The sequence below is a fragment of the Dipodomys spectabilis genome, unplaced genomic scaffold, assembly GCF_019054845.1.
Source record: "Dipodomys spectabilis isolate Male_0828 unplaced genomic scaffold, ASM1905484v1 ptg000201l, whole genome shotgun sequence".
Classification (NCBI taxonomy): domain Eukaryota; kingdom Metazoa; phylum Chordata; class Mammalia; order Rodentia; family Heteromyidae; genus Dipodomys; species Dipodomys spectabilis.
Genome location: NW_024870878.1, coordinates 4,904,587 through 4,930,068, shown reverse-complemented (window position 1 = coordinate 4,930,068; position 25,482 = coordinate 4,904,587). Strand labels below are relative to the sequence as shown.

Sequence of the window (25,482 nt, the reverse complement as noted above, 5' to 3'; positions counted from 1 at the left end):
CAAGGGAGAGGAGAAAGGTTATATGGATACTGGATAGAACTAATGTGCTTTTTAAAAAATCATGAACTGACAAGTGCTTAAGACTTCAGAGGTTCTGGGAAAGTCTCATTTTCAAAGTTCCCCTTTTAGTGCCTCAAGTACCTTGATATCATCATTAGCAATATTTTAATCATTTGTAAACTCTAATTCATCTCCATCAAAGACTTGTACTGATGGGTTTTATGGAGCATGGCCTTCTAAGTGAACTCCTATTGGAGACTCAGAATGAAGCATCTGGAAGGCTGAACCTCAGGTCCAGAGGCCTTGATATAAAGGAGTTTGCTTCTGTAGGCAGTGCCTTCAGTCCACTCTTCCTGTCAGTCTGCCAGCTCTAAAATAAAGTCAGATGGCAAGGAGGCTCCTGTATGTGTGAGATGCATGTGGTTGCTGTGAAGGTCAGAGTGTGAAAACTATCAATGGGAGAAAAATGTGTGTGCACTGCACCTGTAGGCGTGCCCACAAATATTTCTCATGGTAGGGTGTGCTTCTTCAACAAACTGTCTGCTCTCCCCTAGGCTGAATATTTGCCAAGTCCATTCACTTCAGACAACATGATCATGAATCTCTGAGCAAACTTAGTTTCTCCCCTGTAGCCTCCAGTGAGTATTTATAACTCCAGCTCTCGGGAGAATTGTCCCACTTTATATTTTCGGTGTCCTCTCAGCATTGATTTGCTCAGTTTGTACTGTATTCATTTGCCCATGTTTATTTATTGTCTTGCTTGGTAAACCTGTGTAGATTTCCAACTGGAGTCTTACATGCTACCTGCCTCTGCTGTGTTCCATGCAGCTTAACTTTTGACCAAGAACAGCAGCCACTACGTGATATGCACCTCACACATGCCCTCCTGCTTACTATTTTCTCAGTAATAGGTGAAAATGAATTGGCTTGATGGTTAGTCTTGGAGCCTTACACTGAGCTCTTTGCACCAACACTCATGGCAGGCTAGCAGGCCATCAGCCATCCCTAGAGGATCAGACAACATTTAAGTCTAGCCAAGACCTCATTCTCATGAAAGGGCTGAGTATACATAGTAAGGAACAGCCAAGTTAAGAAATTCGAGGTAGACATCACAATGCTACCCTGAAAGGTAGAAACATAGATACAAAAACATGGACAGAAAAGTAAAGGAAGGTAAGAAGTAAAAGAAGGTAAGAAGTTGGCTCACAACTGTCAATCAGGAAGTTACCAGGATCATGCTTCAAAGCCAGCCCAGGCAGATAAATCCATGAGATTCTTATCCCCAATTAACCATAAAAAATCCTGAAGTGGGGGTGTGGTCAAGTGGCAGAGTACTAGCCTTGAGCAGATAAAGATAAACAAGAGCACAAGGGCCTGAGTTCAAGCCCTAGTGACAGCACAAAAACAAAGGAACAAATCAACAAAACAAAAATGATGAAGGTAGATCCATAGTGAAGGTATGATTGATGGACTGTCTTATGGACAAGAAAGTGCATAAAAGATGGTGCAGGAGTTTTCTGAACAGGCACGAACAGATTTAATGGTTTTCCCAAAATTCATAGAGGAGTTACACATAGAGATATCTTTTCTGTCATCAGACCTTTTGTTTATGCTTTACTTGCGTTGCCTAAACCATGACACATTTTAAAAGGTATACTGAGTGCTAAACTATAGACAGAGAAGGCAAATGAGGTTATGCTAGTCAGAATAGGACAGATTTCAAACTCCAAGGATCGCTTAGTATGAGAAGACAAGTGCAGGCATGCATAACTCAAAGCGGTTCACTATGCACCTGTTACGCTGTGTTGTGGATGCTTTCTGCCTGGGAGGAGGGTCTCTTATTCCACCATCTCCTCAGTATGAGATGAATGTGTTTTAAAATAGAAATAAGTAGAGATGTTCCTTCCTCTTTGCCATATGAATACTCAGTGCTATTGTGGGACACTTAAGGATGCTTTTAATGTGAAAATGGAAGAAGACTCAGGTGAAAGCAGTTACAACTTAAACCTCAACAAGGTGTTCCATGAACTGAAGCAGGTGGAGTGGAATGTTCAGCTAGCAAGCTTGCTCAACTCGTATCTTCTTGTGGATTCTAACTCAGAGTTTTGAGATTTCCTTTAGATACCAGAGAGGGAAGTATTTATTTTCTGTCAAGCAGATCAAAAAGATATGAAGGATCATTTCTTTCTTTTCTTTTCTCTTTCTGTGTGTATGTATGCACATATGCTGGTCCTGGGGCTCAAACTCAGGATTTGGTATTGTCCCTTAGCCTTTTTTTTGTTGTTGTTAAAGGATACAGCTCTATCACTTGAGTCACAGCTCTATTATTTGAGCCTCAACTTTACTTCTGGATTTTTGGTAATTCATTGGAGATAAGAGTTGCCCAGTCTTTTTGTTGGGGCTGGCTTTGAAACAAGATATTCAGATCTCAGCCTCCTAAACAGCTAGGATGATAGATGTGAGCCAAACGTGTTCAGCAGGATCATTTCTTTTGAAAGAAATCTATTCTTAAGAAGGAAAATTCCATAGTCTTGCTGATTACTTCTGTGTATTTTCTAAAAAATGTTTTCAGTGTAACGATCTGTTATTGGTTTTATGTGGTACCCTTTTCATAATCTATTCTTTTTTTGGAAAGTTTCTGAGGGAGTTGGCAAGATTAATAGTGTATTGATTGGGGGTGGTGGTGAAGAGTATTGCATTATTACTGAATGTTACAGTTCCTAGCACATCCAAATGTACAAATCTAGTGGAGTGGAAGTGAGGTGTGCATATCTCTAATGGGGCTTCCTACCTCCTTTTGAACCTAAATCTTAAGTCTGTGCCATTCACCATATGGTCCTGTAACAGGAAATAATAAGTAGTATTATCAAGCAGAGAGAAAGGAGTCTAAGTATAGGGCTTTGGCTCAACTTAACAATTTCTAAACATAAAGTGGCAGAAAGAAGGTCCATTCCAGAGAATGACATTTTAATACACAAGACATTTATCAACTGTATTGATAATCCCATTTGTCTTGGTAGTACATAGGGAGGAGGAGAAGGCAGAGACAAATGTAGGAAGAATGTTTATTGTACATATTATGATTTAACTAGAATTCTAGCCTCACCTGATTTAGATTAATGATGGAAAAAAGTGTTTATTAGAGAATATTTTTGCATAAGTTTGTAACAACATATCTAGGGAATTGATGTTTATATGTATGTATATATTACATACATGTCTGTATATATATTTATGTAGAATATATACTTGTATAGAATATATCACTGTGAATCATGGCAACTTCCACATTGCTGTCTTTCTTGGTTGCTATAAACAAAAGTACCACAGATTGTTAGTTTGGGAGTTGTATTTTTGTGTGTGTATGCCAGTCCTGGGTCTTGAACTCAAGACCTCATACTTTCACCTTGGATTTTCACCTAAAGCTGGCACTCTACTACTGGAGCCACAGCTCCACTTCCAGCTTTTGAATGGTTACTTGGAAGTAAGAATCTCAAGGATTTCTCTGCCCGGGCTGGCTTCCAACATTAATCCTTAGGTCTTAGCCTCCTGAGTCACTAGGATTACAGGTGTGAGCCACTAGCACCCAGGTAGTTCTTGAGTTCCAGAAAATCAGTAGTGTGGTAGAGACCTGGTTTCTCAATTATAGATAGCAGCCTTCTGGCTATGAGATGCCAGTGTACTTACATGATGGAAGGAATGTACTCTAATCTCACCTTTTGTTTCTTTTTTCTTATTGTCTTTTAAAAAATTGTTATTGTAAAGGGGATGTACAGAGGGGATAAGGTTACAAAACTCAGGTAATTGGTACATTTCTTTTTAAACACTGTCACCTCTTTCCTCATTTTCTCCCAGTTTTTCCCTCCTTTACCCCAAGTTGCACAGTTCATTTTCAACATAGTGACTAGTGAGTATCACACTGCTGAATTTGTTCACCCCTTTTCCCACCATTTCTGTGCTCCTCCTTACCCTCCCCCAAACAAATAAACTTACATACAAGACAAAAGGTACAGAATGTTATTTCGCTTCTTTTCTCCCTACCTTTGCCATGGTTTTTGATTTCTGTAACCTTTTGTCTAGTCTCTTCTTCTAATCCCACCAAGGGGACTACCATCTCCATAAACCCTGTGGGAACCAATTACTTCCACAAAATTCATCTTGTAATCAGATTTAATTGGGGACTTGTGTTTGAGCATATGAACTGGGAGAGGGTACCACATGCATTCTGTAACAACTAGTAAGAACTCTGACATGTCTGCAGTAACTATTGGTTGTATGTTCTTTGCAGGTGGCACTGTATTATCACTGAACAGACATTCACAACCTAGAAAATCACACCATTGTCTTTCATAAAATAAGTCATTTTATAATTATTATACTAACATGATTTTTAAATGAATGATCATCTTCAAGTATATTTAGATCAATGTCACTGTTTTGATACCTTTAAGTGATGAGAGTTAAAAAGTTATAATGCTTTAATGATTTATTTTATTTTATAAATGGAGAAGCAATGTCCATTGGATAACTTGTTTGTTTGGGGCACTGTTTTTAGATGCCTTGTATATTTCTCATTTAATTCATGTAAAAATCCTAAGAGCTTAGAGCTACCATTCTTTTATGGGAGAAAATATCTAGTAGCTCTTTGGGTACACAAGAGATGGAGCTGGGATTTGAGCTTATATCTTTATGACTCCAAGGATCATGCTCCTTCTGATATTCTAAAGCTTCTAGTTCTTAACCTAGGTATGCTTAGAAGAAAGCTAGTATTGGGTGAAGAAATTGGTTTTCTGATGAGGATGTTTAACTTTGTTCTGAGGTGAATATGGTCACCTCAGTTTCCGAGTCTTTGAAGTGAAGTGAATGCACAAAACAGCATAAGGCTCAGAGTGTATTGGATTTCTGGCAGTAGATGCTCCCTTAGCCTAATTATGGGACAAATAATAATTATTGGTGCTAATTATGAAGGAACTAGATGCAACGGAAAGGAAAGATGCATAGGATAATGTACTTGTTTACCGTGGTGGGTACCCAACAAGGAATACTTGGGCTTTGTGTTTGTTTTAATCATTACTATTTTTTTAACATATTTGTGCTGGTACTAGGACTTGAATTGAGGGCCTTGAACCCTCACTTGGCATCATGCCTCAAGGCTGATGCTCTATCACTTGAGCCACATATATATTTCCAGCTTGTTGCTTATTTAGTGGTAAGAGTCTCACAAATTTGTCTGCCCTGCATGACTCCAAATCACTACTCCTATTCCTCAGCCTCCTAAGTACCAAAGCATTTTAGGCTTGAGTCTTCACCAGGATTTGTGTTTTAATGTTTCTGTCATACACTGACTTTTTCCTGTGCTTGGATTCAAACCCAGGACCTTTGTGTATGTTAGGCCTGTGTGCTACCACCTCAAACCAGTTATTTTTTCCTTTTTTATGACACAGTATCTTCCTTTATAACCCAAGCTGACCTTGGATTTTTTTATTTATTGGCTAACATCAGTTTTACAAAAGGAAATTTCATTGTTATATCTCCATACATGCTGATCCTGTAATCCTATATTCTAATCTTGTTCAACTTCTTGGCTTTAATTCTTAATTCTCATACCTCAGCCTCTTGAGTGCAATTACAGATGTGTACTGCCCTGACCAGAATGCCATACTTCCTTTTAAGTGAGCAACTATTAAACAAGAAATGACGGCCACATATCACTGTATCCCTAGGAATTTGTGTCACATTCCACACAAAATAAACAACAATGTTTATCGGAAATAAATGAACCAATAAGTCAAAGACTATTTGGAATAAACACAAGTATCTGATGATCAAGGTCCCTGGAAATGTAGAAGTTCAGAATTGGGCTCCTATATTGGTAATGCCACCATTACATGGATCGTATTTATTTTTGGTTAAATTAAGTCAAATGAAATTAGGTTTATTTTTAGACTATTTTAAGCAGTTATGGCCCCATGGATATATGCTGCAATATTATGAAACAAACCCTGGGAATCACTGACCTAGATACAGTCACAAGGTGATAGGTGCTACCCAAATATAATAAATTATACTCACAGTGCCTCTTGGCCTTTCTTCCCTACTGGTGCACTTGGCACAGAAATAGTCTGCAAAAACAGTGAAGAATGACTCGGGGCAGAAAATTGTAACACCTGGGGCTGCCTTTTTTATTCATATCTAAGTGATTTTATTTAATACCAAATCTGTCAACAAATATAGAGTAATTGAATATGTATATTTATTGTGTGTGTGCAGAGGCTTGCTTGGCAAGTGTTCTACCATTGAGCTACATCCCTTGCTTTTGTTTATTTGTTTGATGACAGTAGTGGTTTTTATTGTTTGTTTATTTCATGGCACTAGTGGGTTTTTTTGTGGTTGTTATAGTTTTTGCGATTTTCCTTTTTATGTCAAGGCTAATACTCTACTACTTGAGCCATAGCTCCACTTCTGGCTTTTTGCTGGTTAATTGAGATGAGTCCAATGAGTCCTACCAAGGCTGCTTTTGAACCTTGACTCTCAGCTCTCAGCCTCCTTAGTAGCTAAGATTTCAGTTGTGAGCCACTGGGACCTGGCAGCACTAGTGTTTAAACTCCATGCTTACTAGGCATATGCTCAGCCACTTGAGCCATATACCCATCCCTTTTTTGCTTTAGTTATTTGGATAGGAAATCATGTTTTACTTATTTGCTTTTTGCCTAGGACAGCCTCAAACTATGATCCTCTTTATGCAATAGATTGTAAATGTTGTTAAAAATGGCCAATGGCTTTTTTTAACCCAGTAATTTCACTACAGAAGGTTTTTTTTTTTTTTTCATGAATTTTAATTGACTAAAAAGTAAAAGCCAGCAATATGGAAATGGCTAAGCAAATTATTCTATATTTGTTCAAGGAGTTACTTTAAATAAAAAGGTATGAAGAACAATCATTTACATAGTGCTGTAAATGATTGTAGGGGAGTAATCAGTAAAAAGGGAAATTATAAAATTTGCTTATATTCTGGTGTATGATTATTCTCTTTCACATATCCACAAATATTAACATATATAAAGATGTAAAGGACTATAGACTATCTGCTAAAATGATGGGATTATATAACATTTCTTCATTATCTTTATGGTTGCTATTATATTTGTAAAACAAGGTTCAGAAATTAAGTACTCTGAGTACAATGGTACTTAAAATTGATTCCAGATATTAATCAGTTACTCTTATAAAAATGAAAAAGAAGTAAAGTTCATTGATTGCTTAACTTATTCGACTAAGCTTCTATCTTCTTTTTTTTCAAAATGACTCAAGTTGTAACTCACCAATCTACATTCATGGAGGAATTTGGGAATCACACAAGTGTACATGTCTGTTCCAGGTCTTAATATGACAAAGGAGATATCAGTGATTCGCTAGAGATAACTCAACACCTTAGTTTTGATGTGTTCTCTTCTATTCCAAGGGAGAAATCCAACTGATTTCCTCCCTTCATATTCCATAGCCACAAACTTCCAATTTCATCATCTGGAAATGGTAATAATCACATGTTGCCATATATCTTACTCTGAAGATTGGCATCTTGTAATAGCAATGGTCAGTTTTGTGGGTCAGGACTAAAGAGTGCCTTAGCCATGTGGCTGTGGCTCAGAGGCTCTTAAGAAGTAAAAGTCAGTGTACTGCCTGGACAGCAGTCATAATGATTCCACTAAGACTGCAGGGTCTAGTCACTCCTGCATTGACAAACTCTGTTGACTATTCTTTACCATTTGGATCTCTATACAGTTCAACACTGGATCAATGTATCCTAATACATTGATCCAACAGAGACAGCATGGTAGAAACTTGATCCTATTTTATGAAATAGTGTCAAGAGTTATACAATGTCACTCCTTTCACAGAGGGCTCTGCATGGGATCAGAAGGCAAGGTTGGTTGGTTTGTATTAGAAATGTTACAGTTTCATTTCCCCTTACTGGTCCATACACCACAAAAATGCAAAATTATCTTTCCTCTTCCCAAAGCAATCAAAGTTTCACCCCATTACGTTAAGCACTTGAAATTCAGAATCTCAGCTGCAGCATTCAGTTCATATAATGAGGATGAAGATGCTCCTCTGGTATGTTTCTTTACATATTGCCTCTTGAATTTAGTTCTCTCTCTCTGAAAACCTGTAAGTAAAGAGACAATTGTTATACACTCTTCTCTTTCTGCATGTGCGCACACACACACGCACACACACACACATAAATGCACATGTGCAAAAGGCATACATACGCACATTCACAGACTTGTACACACACTCAACGTGCAACAGCAGGACAAGGTAGCATAATCACTACCAACTGTTCCATTCAACAAAAGAGCAAAATTGGATATACACAGTAATTTAGAAACCCAGGAAATATTTCCTTTTCAGACCTAAGACCTAGGAATCATTCTCTAAAGTTCTTCTTTCTCAACTAACTTTTGAGTCATCATTATTACTTTTCCATTCAAGGCAGTTAGCTGTGGCACCTGAGCATTATTTTGTTTGTTTATCCTTTTAGTCTGGTTTGTATGTCTGGTTGATTGAGCATCAAAATTTCAGCCTTATTTTGTACAGACTCTGTCTTTTTCAACTCTACCTGGCATGGTTCTTTCCAAGATAATTCCATTAATAAAGCATAAGTATCAAGTAAATATTATTGGATTTAATCTATCAGGAGAATAATTGCAAAATGTCTTCCACATAAACCTTTGTCTACTTCAGGCTTCCACTGAGGACTAAGACATTAAGATTCTCAGAATCTTACTGGCTGAAGTCCCATACTTCATTTACTAGAACTGAAAAAATATCACACATACTCAGGATTTTGTGCCTCTTGCCTCAGCCTTAGAGCCCTTAGGGCTGAAAAGAATTCTTTCTCTTATCTTTTAATTTGAATCACCATTCCACTTCTTTTCTCAAATACCTTATTTCATACTACTCAATCTCAGCAAATGGTGTGATTTCATTGCTCTCTACCACATGAATAAACCAAGATGTTTCCCTATCTCCACCTTCTTTTCTCCAGTCTATGAAAGTTTTGCAAATTTTATCTTGCAAGATCAACTCTTCTTTTGCTCTTACTGTTCCTCCCTCCTCACTCCTCCCCACAACCCTGAAGTTGTAAAGTTCATTTTCAACACAGTGTCTTGTGAGTGTCACTGTTGCATTGGGTTACCCTTTGTCCTTGTTTCAGCACTGGACAGGAAATTACCTTACTTATGTAACTGTAACTTATGTAACTCCTCTGTACAACACTTTACAACTAAATAAAATAAATTTTTAAAAAAAGATCAACTCTTCTATATCATCTTTGTGTCCTCATTAATTCCCTGTTATTTATTAATTATCAGCTTACTGTCTACCCTCCCATTTACCTGTGTTAGGTAGCACCTGTGTATAAGAAAATAGCTAAATACTCATTTATCTTTCTTTTTTTACTCCTCTTCGGCTATCTCTATCTCTGTCTCTGTCTCTATCTCTCTGACTCTTCTTTCTCTTTCTTTCTCTTTGTGTGTGTAAGTGAATACTGGACCTTGAACTCAGGGCATGGGTGCTGTCTCTTAATGTTTTTGCCCAAGGACACTATTCTACCACTTGAGCCATAGCTCCATTTCCAGGCTTTTGCTTGTTAACTGGCATTGAGTCTCACAGACTTTCCTAGCAGAACTAACATCAAACCATGATCTTCAGAAATTCGGCTCCTAAATAGCTAGGGTTGTAGGCATGAACTATTATGCTCAGCTCTATTTTTCTTAATACTCCATCTGTACTAAATACTTTATCTCAGAACCATGTTACCTTCATGCTGATTTTTATTTTCCTTTTACAGATTGTTAATTGAAAAGCAAAACATATTTTTAAGAACAGCTGAAAGACAATGAAATGTAATGAATGGCTTCTACCCACTATGTTTGTACTATATCATCTCATGGTCCACAGTGCTTTCAAAATTGAGTGTGTCTCCTTCCTGCCTCACTACCCTCAGTAATTTTACTGCTCCTACATTCTCCTTGACCTCTTGTTCTTTCATTTCTATTCCCAATGTAGATCCTACTTCTTCAAAAGTTACCATTATCTTCTAAACACTGGAACCAGTTGATGTATCTCTGCCTTTACCTTGTGAGATGTCTACCGTTAGTCTACTTCTTCCGTTGCTCCAGCTTTTATATCTGTGAGCTTACTGTCATTGTTTCCCTCTTGAAAAAAAATCGGTGATTAAAGAATGAGTTGTTCGGCAGAAACAAAATTTGTGTAGAGAGCTAGCAAAATAAAGAAGGTGGAGGTTCCACCTGTAAAGACTACCTTGCCTAAGAAATGCAAATGCTAGAGTGTCATATCAGATAGATGAGTGCTAGGTTAGTTAGAATATCAGGTGATCTGCTTTTCTGATGCAGCAGCTGTTGTAGACCAGGGAATATTCCAGGCTTTATGATTCCACACAAAAGTTACTGGTTAGAAAATCTTCTTAGTCTCAGTTAATTATGACACAGAAGGCATCTTTTCTTTTTTTAAATATGTTTTTTATTGTAAAAATAATGTACAGAGGGATTACAGTTACATGAATAAGGTAATGAGAACTTCTTCTACTGAGCATTGTTACCTTCCCCTTTGTTTTTCCTCTACCATCCTTTCCCTCCCCACCTTTCCAACTCCTCCCTCCCCCCAACAAGTTGTAAAGTTCGTTTTCAACATAGTGTCTTGAACATCTCATTGTTACAATGGGTCAAACAGTAGCCCTATTTAAGCCTTTTGTTTTTCCCTTTCCCTCCCCAAATTAGAAAAATATATATACAAGATGCAGGGCACTGGAATCAAATACAGTGAAAACAGGGGTTATACCATGGGGGAAGAACATACAAAAGAAACAAAAAAAATCACATAGTAAATTATAAGTATATTAAAAACCATAACAAGAAAGAAAAAAACACTTGCGTCCCTGTTTGGGGGTTCATTATGCTGGAGGGTATGTGGCCAAAAGGGAACCCTACTGCATTGTTGGTGGGAGTGTAAACTTGTTCAACCACTTTGGAAAGCAGTATGGAGCTTCTTCAAAATACTCCACATAGAGCTCCCCTATGACCCAGCAATCCCACTTTTGGGCATTTACCCAAATGATCACAAACAAGGATATACTAAAGCTACCAGCACAACTATGTTTATCGCAACATTATTTATGATAGTTAAGATATGGAGCCAACTCAGATGCCCCTCAGTAGATGAATGGATCAAGAAAATCGATCAAAAAATCAAGATATATATATATATATATATATATATATATATATGCACACACACATACATACAATGGAATGCACACACACATACATACAATGGAATTCTATGCCTCCTTCAGAAAGAATGACATCACCCCAAAAGGCATCTTTTCTTTTGATTTTCCTGGAGAATAGGGGAACATAGCAAAACAGAGCTTTCCCCTTACAACTGGGGCAATAATATTTGTTAGAAAACAGTATTTACCCTCATTGGGTGTCTTCCATCAATCAAGGGTGTCTTCTTCACCAAACCAGTGAGGACTACCAGAAAGCTCGTGTCGCTGGAGGCTTACTTGGATTTTCCCTAAGTATGACATCCTGACAACTCTTAAATGGAATTCCTTTCCATTGAAGAGATTTCTTTCATATCTCCTTCAGGGGCCCATGTCCCATTGCAGCTACCCCTTACAAACAGGGGTTCCACAAGGCGGTACCTTCAGCTGTAACTACTCCCACCCACTCTCCCTAAGAATTCATCACCATTAGCTCTGTATTAAACACCATTGAATTCTGTGTTGTTGACTTCCATACCCACCTCCCAGGACAGACTTTTCTCCTGGGATTTGTGTATGAAGTTGTATCTACAGGTGCTTCAAACACTGCATTCAAAATACATTCATCAGGGGCTGGGAAGGTGGCTCAGTGGAAGAGCGCATGCCTTGCATGCTCGAGGCCCTGGGTTCGATTCCTCAGCACCACATAAGAAAAAAGCCGGAAGTGGTGCTGTGGCTCAAGTGGTAGAGCGCTAGCCTTGAGCTGAAGAGCTGAAGGACAGCGCCCAGGCCCAGAGTTCAGGCCCCACGACCCGACCCAAAAAATAAATATATAAAAAATAGTGTGGCCTCTTAAGTCGTACAAAAAAGCATTAAAAAAAAAATACATTCATCATATCTCTCCCTTTGAGCTACTTTATGTATAAATATCTCTTTCTCTCATTCTCTGTCTTCCTCCTTTTCCCTTTTCCTTCCTCTGTCTCTGTCTCTGTCTCTGTCTCTGTCTCTGTCTGTCTGTCTGTCTCTCTCTCTCTCTCTCTCCCCCCCCCTCTCTTTGGTGCCAGTACTGGGAACTGAACTCAGGGCCTCATATTCTTGTTCATAGCTGGTGCTCTACCACTGGAGCAAGGTCTCCAATTCAACTTCTTTGCTGGTTAATTGGAGATAGAGTCTCAAAAACTCTTCTGTCAGGGTTTGCTTTAAACCATGAACAATTTAGAATTCAGCTTTTTTTTTTTTTTTTGGTCATGAGGCTTGAACTCTGGGCCTGAGTGCTGTCCCTCTGCTCTTCAGCTCAAGGTTAGTGCTCTACCACTTGAGCTATAGTGTCACTTCCGGTTTTCTGGTGGTTTATTGGAGATAAGCGTTTCACGGACTTTCTTGCCCGGGCTGGCTTTGAACCAGGATCCTCATTTCTCAGCTTCCTGAGTAGCTAGGACTATAGGCATGAGCCACCAGCGCCCAGTGAACTCAGCTTTCTGAAAAGCTAGGAGTACAGGGGTGAGCCACCAGATCCTGGCATCATTTCTCTTTTCATGACATCACAATCGCAGACACTTCTGTCAGAAGTGGATTTGTTGATGTATCCCTGCTTCTAAGTCATCATCAAAAGCAGTTAACTTAGCTCTTAATATTATTTTGAATTTTTATCATGTATCCTTAACTGAAGCAATGAGTTTTATTGTGATGATTTCATACATGCATACAATATACTTTGATCATATTCACACACGTGCACACACACACACACGTGCGCGCGTGCACACACACGTGCACACACACACGTGCGCGCACACACACACGTGCACGCGCGCACACACACATGCACACACACACACATGCGCGCGCGCATACGCACACACACACACACACACACACACACACTGAGACACATGTTATCCTCTGCTGCTCTCCCACATTCCTTTCCTCTTCCCGTAAGATGCTCTTCTGCTTCTGTGTCATCTTTATAAAATAATTTTTTGTGAATCATGTACTTATTTAGCCTCTGTACTCATGGCTTCATGTAACCCTTCATTACTTTGTGTACACACTTTTTAAAAAGCCATTAATAGCTAGTATATCTGCCCATAAGTATTCCTCCACTCAGATTTTCATTATCCCTCATTCTTCTCTTCCCTTGCCCCATCATACATTATCAACTTTTGCCACAAACACAGATGTGATAACTGTCTTCACAGTGATCCTTTTCAAAATAAGGATGAATAAAGCATGAATAGCTTTTCACATTTCTGGCAAGTTAGAATATATCTTCTTGGTGTATGTGGCACAGTGTGATCCATTCCTTTGATTATTCCTCTAATTCCTCTTTCACATCTTGCTACTGCTATACCTGCTTGATAAACCTGATAAACCTAGCTCTTGACAATTCTTACAAGGACTTGATGACTTTTCATTCCTTTGCAATTGTTTAGACTGGGTCCATATTCTAGAAATCCTATTTTGTATCTCTGATGCCTTAGCTGCCTATGTGTCTTCATGTATCATGCTTTTGAATCAGGTGCTAGTGGCTCATGCCTATAATCCTAGCTATTCAGGAGGCTGGGATCTAAGGATAGCAGTTTGAAGCCAGCCCAGGCAAGGAAGTCAGTGAAACTCTTATCTCCTGTTAACCACCAGAAAACTTGAAGTGGCACTGTGGCTCAAATTGGTAGAGTGGATCAAGATGTATTATTACCTGACATGTTGAATTGAAACCATCATACAACCACTTAAAGATAATAAAGATTATATAAAAATAAATAAATTTAAATGATTTAAAATTAGAAATTCAATTCTTTATAGCCACACATATTTCCAGTCATCTCTTTGGACATCATAGATGTGGATCACTTCATCATCATGGAAAGTTCTAGACAACAGTGCTCTGGATTCAAACAACATCAAGGTCAGCATCAAAAAAAGCAAATCAACCAAAGGAAAACACACCTTTGTTTTACACCAAAGGCTCTTCCCTTGGCATATGGACTCTCTTGGTCTGATCCTTCCAAACCCTTGGCACATTTAGTTAACTACATTCAGATATGGTTTTCCTGTGATGGTGCTGGCTAATTTTAGGTTTCAAACTTCTTAGTAGGAAGGCCAAGTCTAGGAGGGAACTTTTTTGCACTCTCCTCTTCTGGTCAGGTAGTATCCTGCCACTTTGTGTACATACTTTGAGTGAGGGACACTCAATCCTCCAGCTTACTTGTGAAATAGATACAACATCTGATCTTGAGCCCCATAGATATTCTACTTTCCTGGTTCAGGTACCAGATCTGCTCTCTTCTACAGAGAATTGTCTCCATGGCAATTCATCATGCAGGTGCTTCTCCAGGGAGCACCTGAATTCCACTGCCACATTTTTATACTATCAAAATTACATTTTAGAGAGAAGAAAATAATTGACATAATGCCTACCAGGGGATCAGAGCCATTTTCCCATAGCTGCAATTCTCTACTCACTTTTAGAGCATTTTGCCAACACAGGCCTTTTTATTAAGAGAAATTTGAGTCTTACTTTGTTTTTGCTTGCATTCCACTTGAGGTAATTAATGCTATAACACAATCCTTTTCTCTTTGCCAGAACTGGAGCTTCAACTCAGGGTGTCACTCTTGCTTAGCTTTTTGGCTCAAGGCTGATACTCTACCACTTGGCCATATCTCCACTTCTAAAGATAAGTGTCTCTAAGGTTTGTCTGCCTTGGCTGGTTTTGAACCAAGATCCTTGTATCTCATTCTGTTGAGTTGCTAAGAATACAGGTATGAGCCACTGTTTCTCAGCCAGAATTTTAAATTACGTCTCATACAAGGGTAAATTTGTATTGTTTATTAACATGTAATTTTACTGGCCAACAGTAATTATCATCTGCTGTATGACCAGTTAAGCCACACTGATGACACAATGGCAAGTAGAATATAAACTATTTCTTCAATAAAGTCCCAATTTGTAGTTGTTGGTACACACAATTCAGAACAACCTTTCCTGCAAAAATGTCTTCTTGCCTTCAATAGACAAATAACCATTTGTTTCCTTATTCCTTTTGTAGAGATCACACCTTGGGGCCTGAGAGTTCTCAGGGCCCGAGAGCTGTCCTAATAGACCAGCAAAAGTTTTCTGTGCCTTCTGACCAATCATGGCTATCTTTCCAAAAGCATTTGGATGCAAACCACTTGGACTAATAATTTTATCTCTAGAAACACAACACCAGCCTCAACTCTCTCTTAACATAGACTTCTCTTAACTGAGTGGATATAATGGCTTCAAACTTTTCCCTAAATAAGAAAATGTGATTTGACTGAGGCTGATTAACTTTAGAACAAAGGAAATAGAGCATTTGCCTGTGAAAGCAGAACACAGAGCCCCTAGAATAGCAATAAATGTCCTTTGGCACTCTGTCCTGACCTAGCCAAGATTTCTGTTTGATTCGGTCATTTAACCTCTGCTCCTCCTCGGGTGTATTTTTGTGAGTGTGCATGCATGTATGTTTCTAATCTGCTATGTGGGTTTACTATAGCTCCAGGATCTAATGAGATATGCAACAGGAAGTCCACTTGGAGGTTTGTCTGATGTCCATATTGCAGGACTTTGTAAGAAGTGCCTGTGTATGCATGAAGTGTGGCTATGTTCATCTGAGCTCTCTTTTAGGAGCACAATGTGAAAAAAGAAACTCCAAGTATGTTTGAAGAAAGTTTATCAGTGTGTACCATGTTTCCTGGTTGTTCCGCCAGAGGTATTTGAATAAAGCAGTATTTTTATAACATTTACTAGTTATGTAGCTTACTACTTGCTTTGTTCCCTTTCACATTTCAAGTTGTCCATCTTCCCCTTGCTCTTGTCTTTTTCTTCCTCTTCCTCCTCCCCTTCTACTTTTTCTTTTTCCCTTCTTTTCTTCTTCTTCACCTTTTCTTCTCCTCCTGCTCATCTTCCCTTTTCTTCCTTTTCTTTCTCTCTCTCCTTCCTCTTCTTTTTACCCCTCATTCTTCTCCTTTTCCTTCTCCTCCTTATTCCACCTTTTTCAGCCTTTTGTATTTTATGGGAACGCTGCATTTGAATGGCAAAAAAAGCATAGGTTTGATGGCAGAAAAATGGAATGGGGAATTCCTAATGAGGCAATTCAATAATTTGGTATTCGTAATGTCTGCCTATCAGTGTTATCATGAAGATTTACTTCAAGTTACTAAGGACTGTGTAGCACAGGAATCTTATTTCATTTAATAAATCCAGCAAATATTTAGTAGCCACCTATTCAATGCCTGTTATGCCTCTAGACATTTAGGCTGTAGTGGACACAAGTTATACCCACGTGAGCATGTTCAACGGGAGAAAAAAAGTTAAAACTCAGACAAATCAGACAGATGTTGGAGAATGCTAGGAAGAAGAGCAATCAGTCATAGTCAGCCTATTATTATTATCGGTGTTGCTTTCTGTTGTCTTCTGCTGATCTTCTCTGCTCTCCATCGCTCAGTCTTTTGCTCCTTCTTGCAGCAAGTCATGCCTGAACCACACCTTCTGATTGATTCCAGGGCATCGAGGTCTCCAGTGAGTTGACGTGACTCCGCTTGAAAGAGAGATCAAGTACAGGGAAGGAATGATTTATGAGACTCCTGTCGCCAGGCAGGACATGTTCAGCATATTCTCAAGCAATTCACAACTTACTTTCTGCCTAGGGTGGAAGGAGTTGGGGTGGGGAAGGTTGAACACAAGCACCAGCCTGCCAGGATTGACTGTAGTCATCAGACATTGCCAGGAAAGCTGGGTTGCTTGAATGAGTCTCATATATTGGCCCTACACGCTTCCCTTGTAAATTGCCTCTGTTACTCTTGAAAGGTATTTGTGAGCTATGCCCAAGAATTGTTTCCTTCCTTCTTCCCATCTTTGTTAGCCAGCTCTGAAGGACAAACAGCAGCCACTATCCTCCCTCTCTGGTCTTATTTGGTCAGGAAGGTCTGGGAAGCTGCCTGCACATGTGGATGCTCCAGGTTGCTACCCAGAACTGATTTACACTCTCATCCTGCCCTGTGCCTGGACCCTCCTCAGTTTTAATATTCCACTCATTTTTCTTTATAAAAGGTGCGATTTTATAGGACAAAGAGCAAATCCTCCTCAGGAAATAACTAGCACAGCAACAGGACCTTTTATTTCATGAGCTTTTCCCAGCTGCATTCTGCAGAAGAAGCACTGGGGCTCCCTATGTATAGAGTGGCCTAAATGCCCATGGCAATGAAGGCCGGATACATGGGCCATGAGTTCCCATGGAGAACAGCGGCTTCCATAGATGAGGCCTCAGGTTCTATTTGCTGAATGGCCATTTAGATCCATGGAGGTGCTCATGTTGTTGGAAGAGACAGGACTCGGAAGCTCTGTTTCCATAAAGCCCCAAGCCCACGCAAAAGGTAGTTTCCTGGTGGTGAACAGCAGGGCTCTTCACCCAATCCCCAAGTTTGCAGTCTAATGGTCTAACTAACCTCAGGACCTCAGCAGAGCAATCCTGCCACTCTGCTTATTTCTTTCCTTGTGAAATGGAGCTCTCCTTAGCACCACAAAAGGATGAGGCAATTTGTTGATGGATGTGCATGTGTAGTCATCCTGACAGTGCCTGGTTCAAAGTAAGTCCCTGGTAAATGCAGGTGATCAGCGTGGTGATGTGCCATGATAAATGTGGGGTGGGTACCACGTGACTCAGAAGTACAGGAGCATGAATACCAGCAGGCCTCTGCTAGGGCCCTTAGAGGTCTGCCTATAGGGCACATGAAAGCTGAGTCTAAGTATAGGATTCTTTTATTCTGAGAAAGGAAAAAGGAAGGAAGAGATAAACTAGAGGGTTAAAATGTAGCCATGTCCTTTAAGACCGTTGAATGAGGTGTTATTTAAAAGAGTGGAAACAGGACAAAGACAACTTCTTTTGTTGTTCTTGTTGTTTTGGGAAGTCACAGAAAAAATTTATATCTGCTTATTCTGCCATCATTCCACCTCCAGTTGCAGCCATCAGATATCCTAGCCACCAACCTGCCAGGACCACACACACCTGCCTAATTGCTTCATTAGTGTCAATGAAGGAATACATTCCAAATTCCTTCTACAAGTAGAATCTTACAGGCCACAACCATGACAAAGGCTGCAAAATTATAATCGTGTCGTATTGATTTTAAACCAAACTGGACATTTGTCTCAAGATTTCATTCATGCCCTGAGGGGATGGAACTTTTTCTTAGCCATAGAATAAAGTAGGTCAGGTAAGCTTCCCCTCCCCCACTCCAACTCTTCTAAGGTTTCTTTTTAAGAGAGAAATTACTGCTTGTGTAAGGAAGTCAGTAAGGGAAGGTAGGAGGAAAGTTCTGTGCCTTGGTAGCCTCTGACCTAGCAGTCATTGTGCCAGTGTGATGCTAAGTCTTTGAACCATCATGTCCTGCAGACACCCAAGGCAATTCTGTAGACCTGTCTTTATGCGTACTTTTATGCCAGAATAATACAGAGGATCTTCTACAATAATACAGAGGCTCTTCTAGAATAATTCAGATGCTTTTCTAGAATAATACCATGGCTCTGGGGTCATCATCTCTAATGTGCATGCTGTGGCTTGAGGAGAGACGATTTCAGTGCTGGGTGGCTTTTCCACCCACACCTTGCAGTCAAGGTAATTTCTATTTCCTCTGGAACTAGAGGAAGAGGCCGAAGAACAGTCCTAATTCTACTAGGAGGCTTACAAATATTTTATGCAGAAAGTCTACCTTAGAAATTCTAAGGCCATGGATCAAGGGATGTGCTTTATTTTGGCATTTCTGCTGTTAACAACCATGCCTGGAAGGCAGGAATCCTGGGATGCCTTTACTGCCTCAGGAAAGGGGTGAGGAGAGAGAAACAGGAAGGAGAGAAGGAGATGTAAAGTAGCTGGATTAGAATTAGAGGTAAATACTCCAAAAACACTATCCTGCCACGCCTTTCATAATAAAAACACCACTAAAATGATTGAATGTTTACTACATAACAGTCTGTGCTAAGCGTTTTGCTCATAATTGGCTCTTCTGTTTTTCACAATCGCCCTAAGAGGCAGGCATGTTATTGAGGGGTTTGGAAGGAGTAATTAACTTGCTTATATTATACAGTAGTAAGTGGCAGAATTTGGACCCACCTCACCCTTGGCTAAAAGCCCACACTCAGTAGCACTCAGCTCTCAGGCCTCCCTCCCTGTGTGTGCATTTGTGCAAGAAGAAATCAGATAAATGTTCTCATGATTTTATTGAGAAGCTTAGCATTCATATATGATTTTGATAAGCAACGACGTATTTTAACTTAACTATGGCCATTCCCCGTACAACGGCACATTGTGGTGAAGGTTTTTAAACCCAAGTAACCATTATTGAATTACCAATCTTTTTATAGACTTCAAGAGACATTCTGTGGCAGATTCATTGTGACAAGGTGAATGTTTAGGATCTCTCTTTGGTCTGGAATGGCCCATTCCCTGTGACTTTTGTGTCCACAACTCTATCCCTAGGTTCCAACCAAGTTTCACTTCTGATGGTTCCCTTGTAACCATGTTCTTGGATTGTAGTATAGGTGCATGAAAAGTGAAGAACAAAGAAAGTGAGGTTGCACTCAGTTCTTCACCTTTGTCTGAAAGCATGAGGCCTTCGAGATCTCTGCTTTGCTCCAAACCCCAGGGAAAGCTGACAGGCGACTTGCAAATTTCTCTCTGATTGATAAATAAGAAAGGATATGACAGATAAATGATGAAAGACAGGTAGATAATGGGTGGATTGATGGATATCATAAAAGGCAAGTGTAGCAACTACAGATGATAAGTTGATACTTCATTAAACAAGAGAACTCCTCCCAGAAAACTGATTTTCTGGAGTTTGAAACAGACCCATTTTACTCTTCACTACTATCCAGCTAGGGGGATAAAGCTGTGACTCTCCTTACATTTCATATACATAGAGGTCTAGAATACCTTTTGCTTATATCTGTTCAGCTTTCCCTTTTCTACTTTCTCCTTTTTAATACAAGATGAACCATTTTAGATGATTATATTTTTTTTCTCTAAAAATGCAGGGAGTATTTTTACCAGCATGCATACCCTCTAAAATGCAACTTTATGAAATGGATGTGATGGGAGTTTCGATGCTTGTTAGAAAGAAAGATGAAAGAGAATATGCATTCTCTTTGCTTTCACTCATAAACAACTCTAATTTAAAAAGAAAAAGCAAAAAACACAAATAGCTTCAATTTCCCTTACAGTCACTGATGTCTCTCCCTCTCTCTCCCTGTCCCATCTCCAAATGTCTTCAGAACCCAGGCTATATCTCCGGCCTCTACTTGAATTTTCTCCCTCCGTCTTCCTGGAAGGCAATCTGGTTTCTGTCCTACCACTGCACTGACACCACAGGCTTGCTAAGGACTTGTTATCACTGCTGACATGGGCATACCCATTCTGTCCCTCGCTCTTTCCTGTGTAGCCATCTGTTTTTCCGACTAGCAGAAAAATCTTTCTAGAATGCTAAAAGGACCACAACCCCTCTCTGCTCAAAGTTCTACCTGAGCACCCATCTCTCTGACATATATTTGCCCATGATGCTGAGGGCTTTGCCCTTCCTGCTGGACCTTCTATTGCACATGCCCTCTCTGACCACTCTGTCCCTTCACAGCTGTAATCCCTTTAGCGGGCTGTCCCTTTGCACACTGTCAGGCATTGCTCTGGCTACTGATCTCCTTGTCCTCCAAGTTGAGTCTAACTTTAGAATTCATCTGAAGCATCAGCCAGTCCATCTATAGTTTGCGTTCCCACACATACCAGGAATTACAGGTATACTGTGAATATTATAATGTGCATTACATCACCGTGTGTCTTACAAACCCAGAGATATCAATTAGCTGTGGCTTCCTGGAGGGAATGAGTGAATGAGGAATCAAAGTATATATTGGCTTCTAAAACTGTATATTAGCTCTGAAAATGCTAATCCACATGGAATAATATTATGAGAAGAAATAGAGTGTGTGCATGAGAGATTTAAAATTGGAATTTAATTTTAAATTCTTTTTTGCTAAATTATCTACGAAGATTATTTTAATTAATTTATCCAGAATTATAAAGTTTACTTTTGTTTTAATTGAAAAAGCTGTATGGGAGGCAGTTAGGAGAGAAATGACAGGCATGTGTTGAGTTGAGTGATAAAGTAGACTGTGTACATATGATAATAACATTATTGTGTGACATTTTGCAAAGAATCTTGTAAATAGGTCAGCATCGACTCTGCGGGATCTTCAGCTCATGTTCCTGCCAGTTATCTCATAATTGGATCCTGGGTCAGTCTTTAGCATAGAAGAAGAGTTGACAATAAAATGGACATGTAGAAACTCACTCCACAACTCCATCTGGAATAAATTCTTGGGTAAATAGTGAGCCAATTAGAGAAATACATGTGTGCTGGTGAGGTTATGAAAGCTACACCAGTGAACTGGTGGGGAGTTTTAAATGCCTAGATTCATCAGGAAATTTGAAATGACAGTCTCATTTTGGGAAATCTAGTTTTTAACTTCAGGTGGCTTCTTCTAGGGACTGTTGGACAAATATTTGGAGAAGCTTGAAATTTAGAGTGGATGGTGAAGAAGAGACAATGCGTATTTGGAGACTGTCGTCAGCAACTCCTTTTGGGGGAGAATGTGTCTAGGGCAGGGCTGGTTGCTGGCTGGGGTTGCAAAAAGCCATTATTTTTACAATAGATGTGGCTTATTGTTCGATCTTCCACTCTACCCTTTTACAATATATGTGGCTTATTGTTCGATCTTCCACCCTACCCAGCCATAGTCTGACTTTAAGAATGTATCCAGATGCACTCACTCTCTCTCATATGAGCTAAATTCACAAGAGACACACATATAAATCAATGGGCTTATTTATTGATTTATTATGGGGTATTTCCCTTTCTGGTGCCAGGCCTCTACTGGCACACTAGCAGAGACATGGATTTGGGCTGTCTCTGGCCTTCCCTTTGGGCTGTGCTTGGGCCATGTAAGTTCAAGGATAGCAGGAGAGAATAACAATCTGGTTCTCCAGGGTTATAAGACATCTGTGTGAGGTTACCTCAAGGCATTTTAGAAATGTAGGCAGGAGAGTGGACCCTTCTGTACAAGAGCTCCTGCAAAGGAGAATTTATTTATATACCAGCTAAGCGTATGTGGGCCCAGTTCCTTCTGTTTCATCTGGTGACATTTGGTGATGGTCTCATGCTGGCTTTGGTAGAAGACACTATTTCCCTTGCATTTTATTTCAATGGAAAAGCATTGCTGAGCATGACTGTTCCTCTCCGTTTCCCCTACTGTCCATCCTGACTTTGTCTCTGGGTGGAAGGTACTCTTCATTTATTTGCTGAAATTGTAAGATCAAATACAAGTGTGGAAATGAGCCTTACTGGAGCTTCTTGCACATGACCAGAGCACATAGACATGCCATCTGCTTGTGGCCCTGCCATGGGCCTGACTGTTGACTACATTACTATTTTCAATCATCTGAGAAGCTATGATCAAAAGACCTGCAGGAGTAGAGTTGACACATGACCTCTTGCCATTCTACCATTCCTTCAGTTAGTTAAAGAAATCAAAGCAGGAAGATGTTTCTTGCACCATTCCCAGCACTAACCAAAACAAACATACAAGGTGACCATCTACCAACAGATAGAACTTTTTGGACAAAGACGACATGACTGAATTCTCTGTCTACCAAGAACAAATACAAAATCAAAACATAAAGAAACTCAGAAAAATGCTGCTCCCTTGTACTGCACAGAAGATCAGCCTTATTAGGCTTATCCATCCTCTGGGACAGCATACATACACCAGCTTGCCAGGAAGCCAGCAGTAAGAGGCCCTGGCTCTGCTTGCTGGGGCTCTGTTCTGGAAGTCCTTCCTTCCTTTCTTTAGCGTCACATTTGAGAGGCAGATGCTAAAAGATTATATGACTCACTATTCTGTGTCTCAGGAAGGGCTTAGATCCCTCACTTCCTTCCAAGGCCCTGAGAGGAGGTCCAGCCATGTGCCCAGATGGTCATCTGTAGGGAACATCTCACAACAAAAGATTCTCTCCCTTTCTATTTAGGCTCTGTATTCTTCACACTCTCCTTCAATGTCAAGTGGTGCAACAGTGGGAACCAAATCAGGGGAAAAGCGAGTGAGGTACCGTGAACTTTGTCTATGTGCTCCCCCTCACTCCTTGCATGATGAGGTCATTGCTATCCTGGGAAGAAATGATCTCAGTGTGCCCAGCTGGTTCAGTTCCTGGGCTGGCTCATCTAGCATCAGAGGAATAGGGTCATAGCCAGATAAACTGGTCATCACCAGGGCCCTGTGAGGGAGTTGTGAGGGTAGAAGAGAATGACTTGTCAGGAGATTGGCAAACTTTCAAAGGTTCAGTTCTTACTGGAAAACTCTCTTGTCAAAATAACACAGACAGACACAGACATACACACAGACAGACACACACACACACACATATAATGTTTAAAATCTATTTTGTTAAAAGATTTCATTTTCTCGTCAAGGTGATGTACAGAGGGGTTATAGGTATATATATAAGGAAGTGAGTACATTTCTTGTTGAACAATGTTACCCTTTCCCTCACTTTCCCTTCCCTCCATGCCCCCCCCCAGTTGTAAAGTTCATTTCCAACATATTGTCTTGTGAGTATTGCTGTTGTGATTTATTTTACTATTCTAAACACTCAGTTTGTACTTAATTTAGCACCCACAATTTGTTCTTTTTATTTCCCCTTAAAAGACCACCCTCCTTCAATTTTCAAAGCTGCAGGTATTATAACACACCTAAGTCCACCTGCCGTGCTAGAGATTATAAGAAATATAATCATGCCTGTTCTGCTTCCTGTGGTAAAGGATAATCTCCTCCAAAATGTCAGAGACACCAAGGAACAAACCACTTCCAGAGGCTGGAAAGGAAGCAGGTGAAAATGCATAGCAAATTGCGGGGGAGTCACCCAGTTCTCAGAAACCACATCCTCTGATGATTTGAAATGTTCTCTGCGTCTCATTTGTCTGCCTCTGTCGTTAGGCTGGGGGATGAGTTTTGCATTCACTCTACCTTGTGCCAACTAGAAAAGAGAAGGTTTTCTCTACTTCAGAATGCAAAGAAAATTACCTTATTACTCCTTGCTGGTCACAGGGCTTCCTTGCTTTTTGTGCTTACTAGTTTTCGTTGGAAATAAGAGTCTCGCGGGGACTTTTCTGCTTGGGCTGGTTTCAGACTGCAATCCTCAGATCTTAGCCTCCTGAGTTCAAGTTCTCACAACAGACAAAAGGAAAAATGAAAGAGCATGGCACAAGCAGCAAAGTGCGCGTCTGCCAAATAAGAAGCCCTGCGTTTGATTCCTAGTACTGCCGAAATAAAATGAAACAAAACAAAATGAACCCTGAAACTTCTAAATTCAAACTATATTTGCCTCATACACACAAATAAAAATTTGGAGGTAAGAATCTACTTGACATCGAAGTTTTCTAGCTCATAGTGCCCTTGCCTTCTAATACGACATGGCTCATGAGACTTTGGTTTTTATCTTAAAGAAACAAATAACAACAAAAAATTACATACTTCTGGACATGGTAGCTCATGAATCTAATCATAGCTCCTGAAAATTCAGAGACAGAAGATCACAGTTTGAGGTCAGCCTGAGTAAAAGGTAGTGAGACCCTAGCTCCAGAACAAATGGATGCCAGATTGCTTGCCTGATAAGCAAAAGGCACTGATTCCTGGTACTGCCACAATAAAATGAAACTAACCAAAAATCCCTTAAGCTTTGAAATCAAAGCTATGTTTTCCTCATACACAAAAGCAAAATATTTTTAGGTAAGAACTTACTTGATGAAACGTTTTTTTTTTGTCTTTCAAATACAGTTGTTACAATAGCTAAGGGGTCTTTTTAATTATTTTCGTTTTTTAAATTTCCAAATTCTTGGATAAGAAAGGATTTCAATAAATTGATCTTTTTATTGTAATAGAATACATGCCACTTTTAGAAAATTTGAGAATATATAAAATCGGGGAGAAGAAACCAGTATTTCTAATAATCTGCCACTCAAAAAACAACAACTCAAATTTTGATGGGCTTCCTGTCACTCTTGCTTTATACATGTTGATTTCTTTTGCATAAAGCCATTGTTATTCTCATACTATTTTGTATCTTATT

The 25,482-nt window shown here is 39.6% G+C and overlaps 1 protein-coding gene across 3 annotated transcripts in view; it reads left to right on the top strand.

Annotated features, from left to right (window-relative positions):
• The window catches only part of Opcml (opioid binding protein/cell adhesion molecule like), a 560,765-nt gene that overhangs the window by 215,689 nt on the left and 319,594 nt on the right, over positions 1–25,482 (top strand). The gene's annotated exons all lie outside the window — the stretch shown is intronic.